Consider the following 6,063-nt stretch of genomic DNA (forward strand, 5'->3'; position numbering starts at 1 on the left):
ATTAGTCTTCTCCTCACTATTTCATCTTGATCCCAATGAACTAGTTGTAGGAGTTATGTCGTTGAACACTTATACGCTAAGATTTTCCAACCAAGTTAATCATGCAACCATTTTGCCCCACTTCTCGCTTGTCTAATGTAATACAAATATGATCTTTCCCATCTATTGCTCTTGTGATTTACTAGTTAATTTGAGTTAAATAATGCATTCAACCATGTAATATTCCATTTAAATATTCCTTTGTTCCACGATAATGAGTTACGTGTCCCAATGGTCTTATGCCTATAAATGCAATATCCAAACTTAAAGAAGAAAAATTTCTATTTGAATTATGAAAAAGCAAGTCTCAAATATGCAAACACATCCTAACTATTGTGCACATGTTTCAGAGTTGGCTTTTGCATATTCCTCGTATTTTGCCACACAAGCATGCAAGCACCATGAGGTCCAGTGCCCTTGGTCCTAGCAATGGAATCAAAATGTTGCACTACATGAGCTCAACAATGGGACTTTGGGCACCCTCTTATTTTTTCAAGAGAATTGATCTATGAAGTACAGTGGCCATCTCTCACTTAGACTCTCACACGTATTATGAATGCCGAGATTCGCTTGTAGTGATTGTATGCGGCTTCCAAGCTTGAAGGAGGAGGCCTTTGTGAAGCTTCATGACCCTTGAGTGTGTTCCTTTCATTCTTAACCCTCTATGGCCTTTGCATGCAAGAAGGAAGCATGAGCTTAGGCATGAGAGAGTGCTCAAGAGAAGGAAGAACAAAGCTTCACCCATTCAATTCCTCACACACACACACACACACACAGTCGCTCTCTCTCTCTCTCTCTCTCTCAACACTTTCACTCTCACTCTCTCCCAATTGAAAGCAAGAGTTCAAAATTTGCACATAGATGAAAAGTCTATTATATTCTTTCTCATCCTTTAAATTAAAAAATATTAAGGGTTTCCCCATCCCCCTTAGGCACCCTCTTAGGCACCCTATAAATGCAATATCCAAACTTAAAGAAGAAAAAATTCTATTTGAATTATGAAAAAGCAAGTCTCAAATATGCAAACACATCCTAACTATTGTGCACATGTTTCAGAGTTGGCTTTTGCATATTCCTCGTATTTTGCCACACAAGCATGCAAGCACCATGAGGTCCAGTGCCCTTGGTCCTAGCAATGGAATCAAAATGTTGCACTACATGAGCTCAACAATGGGACTTTGGGCACCCTCTTATTTTTTCAAGAGAATTGATCTATGAAGTACAGTGGCCATCTCTCACTTAGACTCTCACACGTATTATGAATGCCGAGATTCGCTTGTAGTGATTGTATGCGGCTTCCAAGCTTGAAGGAGGAGGCCTTTGTGAAGCTTCATGGCCCTTGAGTGTGTTCCTTTCATTCTTAACCCTCTATGGCCTTTGCATGCAAGAAGGAAGCATGAGCTTAGGCATGAGAGAGTGCTCAAGAGAAGGAAGAACAAAGCTTCACCCATTCAATTCCTCACACACACACACACAATCGTGCGCTCTCTCTCTCTCTCTCTCAACACTTTCACTCTCACTCTCTCCCAATTGAAAGCAAGAGTTCAAAATTTGCACATAGATGAAAAGTCTATTATATTCTTTCTCATCCTTTAAATTAAAAAATATTAAGGGTTTCCCCATCCCCCTTAGGCATCCTACCCATTTTGTGGTTCTTTTTAGTTGGTCATGGACCTTTTTACATGCAAGTAAGCTTTAATCTTGATGAAGGAATAAACTATAATGAAAATGCTAGTTGCTTAGTGTAGCTTGCATAGGAGGGAGCCTAGCTCTCATAAAATAACCATGCCGAGTGTTACAAAAATAACTACATTCTCCAAAATTTGTATAAAAAATTGTAGGGTTGACTTTCTTTGTCTGGCTTCTTGCTACCTTACGAGGACTCAATTTGGCTTGAGTGCAACTGGACTAGAATCCAAGTGTTAGAGTTGAATGAACTTCGATACAAGTTAGGTCCGAGTAGATGGATCCCAACCAAGTTTAGGTCTATGTGGATCTAGATGGGTACTTGGATTCAAGTGGATCTATCAAATTTGAATGTGTCACTTGATGTAGATTATCACTTGAATGTAAATGGTCACACTGAGACTTGGATGGTCAATTGAAATCGAATGGTCATATGAGTGCTAGGCCTTGAATGGCTATGTACTTAATGGCTGTCAAGTCCCTTTCCTCTCTCTACCTTGATTGGTGTTGACTTGAATGAGGCACCCCAAATTAAATTATATTCCCTCTAACAATATCTATGGCCATTCAATATAATCTAGGAAGGAAGCTTCGTTTTGTGCACCTTTTGATCTTTGAGTGTTTCAATTAGAAAAATCTCATTATCCTCTTTTCAAATGCAGCTCAAGATCCCCAATTCTTATGTATCCTCTTTGCCTCTCGAGCACTCTTAGTAGTCAAATGAGTTGCACTCAAATCGAATGCCCTCAACACTCGAGTGAATGTAACCCACAGCATACTATAGAGAGAGTTCTTTCAACCTCTTCTCCTCTACATACCCAACCTATTATTTCCGTAGCTGCACATGCATAATCTCTATTATAATAGGCCAATGGGTCATAAATTATTTTTGGGTTTTTGTAGGTTTATATTGAATGTGGATCTTCTACCTAATCTTATCGATTCCAAACATGAAGTTGCCTTTAGCTAGTTCCTCAGAACTATATTTTCCTACTCTAGTCTATTCTGGTAGGCATAGATTCTGGGTAAGCACAACTTGGGCAATCGAAATTTCACCTCTCAATCCGAATATTGGGCATGCAAGCTTCCTATTCCATTGCACGAGGGGAATACAAGTGTCTTAGAGTAATTGATTCTACCCATGTCTTAGTAACAAAATCAAAATGGTAAGCCACACACATGATATGGAGGACTCGGGGTTTAGCAAAAAATGAGATCAAAATGGCGAGCTACACGAGTGACACGCAAGACTTGGATGGAACTCCTCCTGTTTTAGGAGCTCAGTATTCTTGGACTCAATGACCCCTCACATGATCTACTCATATTCTATTCTTGGAACCATCTACTCTCTCCTAAGCATTCGAAGCAAGCAAGAAAGAAAACAACCAAGAGTTCACGCGCGCGCATGGCAGCTCACAAACGGTTCAGCATCCCATCTGTCTGATTGTATGCCTAAGGGTTGAGCATCTCCATGCCGCCCCACCGGCCTACGAGCTCGGAGGTCCTTTGCCGGTTCCAAAAGCGGTGCTTGGGTGCACGACGACCACGCGCGAACGCCCCACGCATATGCGAGTTTGTGACGCCTTGGCGGGGCGGTCTCTCGGGAGGAATGAGGAGACGGGAGACGTGTGAGAAGGGAGCGGCCTGCGATGCTGCATACATCGCCTCGGGTGGTTCGGGAAGAGAAGGAGCTGCCGGATAGAAAGGGAGGATGAGCACACCGCCAAGCCAAATGCATGCCGATGTGTGGCCGCAACAAAAGAGAAGTGGAGCTACCATTGACCCGTTTGGGAGATTCGGTGGGGGCTCTCAAACCTTGGTACCCCTGTAATACCAATGAAATGAAATGCGAGAAGGGGAAAAGGGAGTTTGGAAAGGAGGAGACTTTCGGTGAATATCAAATTCGAGGAGGGGGGCCTCTCTCGAGTCTTGAGCTCTGCTGCGTTTACGTTGGCGTTTCCGTCCCTTAGGTATAGCCTGCAGCCTCTGGTCGTGAATGGGGTGCTTGCTGGGAGGGAGGTAGGGAGGGAGGGGGGCTACCTACTACTTAAGGCGAAGCCTGGCTGGCAGTATAGCATACTTACCTGGGCGGGGTTTATCGGTGATCAGGAAGGCCGATGGCCTAGGGTCGGCCTCTCCATTGCACTGCGGACGGGCCGCACTCTAGCATCTCCCCTGAGTGGGAGAGTGCACGTCATAATTTGTGGCAGCGGGGGCTCGCGTTCGCGCGGCCCCTATTCAGAGCGAAGCCCCAACCTGCAGATGCATCCACGCTGCAAGTGTCGTTCGGAACGCCTTCCGACCGATCTTCGTCGTCGCCCCCAGGCCATCGGTGCAGATTTCAGAGAGAAAAGTCCCGATCTGGCAGCGCATGGTAAGTCTCGTTCCGACGTCCCATGGACGCCGCAGCTTTGATCCTGCTGGCCCGGCCTGCCGCATGGACCGCACCACAATCGGAGTTTTGATGACCGGGCCCACCTGGGTGGTTGCGGACACGCTTGGATGGCGGGGCGGGAGGCCGGCGTCTTCTCGGCGCGATCAAATTGTTGCTTGCTGCGCAGGTGGCTCCGGCGCCATGGATTCTGATGGAGAGGTCAGCACTGATCTTTCGTTCTCTTTCCTTCCTTCTAGGCTTGTGCTGCCAGGTCCTGCTCCGACCACACACACACGGCACTTGCTTGGTTTGTGTCAAGGGAGGATGAGATGACCTCATGGTCTCCCTCGATGATTACATACCATGTGGTGGAGACGGAGCAGGTTAGGAGGCCTCTCCTGCCTAGCTTCCGATTTTCTCCCTCGATACGTCGAGGGTGCACCGTGACAAGGGACCAAAGCAACAGGGAAAAAAATGTGTGAGGGCTCCAGAGGTAACAAAGTGGAAGAGGCACCAATCGCATAGCATGCAAACTGGTTCACACAGACAGTGCACGCAAGGCATGTATGTGCAACGACAGCAATTTCAGGGGCATTTGAAGTCGGAAATTTTAGGTTTGCGCAAGGCCAGGGAATCAGCAGAGCTCCCATGACATTCATTGAATGAATGCCTGAAGCCGCAGCTCTCTACTGGAGAAGTTTGTGCGGATTTTGGCCGCCATGGTAGGTCAAACTGTAGATTGATAACGGTGCATGCATGGGTTAACCTTCCTATACTTTGTAGTGTAACTGGAGCCGTAGGCTAATGACAGAACTACATTGTCCTGGGCATTGTGGTGATATGGTGGACAGGTCGCACTAGAATCCAGACTTTCAGGCACCCTTTCTTCAGCTCCTTCGGGAGCCCACGAGAAGTGACCCGAAAGCATGAATGAAATCTTAATGCTCCCGAGTTCCTGCCTTTGCCGAAAAGGCAGCCAGCTCTGCAAAATACTTGTTTAGGCCCAGGGAAGAACTGGCTCCAAAAGGTGAGAACTTTAGGTTCAGTTCAGGGCGCTGTAGATCGGCAGTGACTTAGTGCTATCTTTTGATCCTTTGAGCTGCAGGTGGCCCCTCCACAGATCGACTAGGTAGGAGTGGAGGGTATGGCCTGTTTTTAGAATACAAGCCACCCGGGTTTGTAAAGCCTTGAGCTTACTCTTATGTGGACAGAAATTCCATCCAAGAACTCCTCCATAAAAATCGCTAGAGGTAGCCAATACGAAGACCAGCCAAGGACTAGCAGACCGAATGTCCACGCATAAATTCAATGACACGCTAATCTAAGATGCATTCGGCAATTGCCTTACATGACAATTGCTTAGCATTCAAAAGGTATTTTCAAAGCCATGAATATTGATCCTAGAGGCCAAGAGTTATCCGAGGTACTTTCAATGTCGTCGATGCTCGTGTTGATTTCAATATCATGAACTAAAATTGGCCAACCCAACCTTGTCCCTAGAAATGCGGCAATGAATCCTTGTGGGGGAGCTCAACGTTTCCTTCTGAGCAAATGGAAAATCGCCTTGATAATCAAAACTTCGAAGCGTGCCAATCGCGTATAGATGCTTTCCAATCGCGAAGGTGCCGAAGAGGAAGTCCCACTTGGAAGACTTTTCAAGAAATGGGACTAAATTTGATGACCATTATATTAAGAACAATGGATGTACTTGATTCTATTGAGCATCGAGACCTTCGGTGCAAGCAATCACACCAACTCCCACGAAAAGCGCAACAATCGAGCCTTTGTATCATATTAAAAACTAGTGAGAGGAGCAAGAACGTCTCTCCTCCCCCTTCTTTCATATCTTGGAGTATGAGAGGCATGGTTTAAGGTTGAGATTTCCACTCCTTTCCTTTTCATATTTTTGATGGAGTGCTTGTGGATTTTGGATCAAATGTGGAGCAGTGGAAGCACATTGAGAA

The 6,063-nt window shown here is 45.6% G+C and overlaps 1 non-coding gene across 1 annotated transcript; it reads left to right on the top strand.

Annotated features, from left to right (window-relative positions):
- The first annotated feature begins 3,801 nt into the window (after positions 1 to 3,801).
- On the top strand, positions 3,802 to 3,963 carry LOC148025889 (U1 spliceosomal RNA). Its single transcript, XR_015693205.1, has one exon. It is a non-coding gene; the product is annotated as a U1 spliceosomal RNA (small nuclear RNA).
- The last annotated feature ends 2,100 nt before the right edge of the window (positions 3,964 to 6,063 follow it).

This window comes from Lygodium microphyllum, chromosome 14, assembly GCF_053477565.2.
Source record: "Lygodium microphyllum isolate KBCC chromosome 14, Lygodium_microphyllum_v1.1.10, whole genome shotgun sequence".
Classification (NCBI taxonomy): domain Eukaryota; kingdom Viridiplantae; phylum Streptophyta; class Polypodiopsida; order Schizaeales; family Lygodiaceae; genus Lygodium; species Lygodium microphyllum.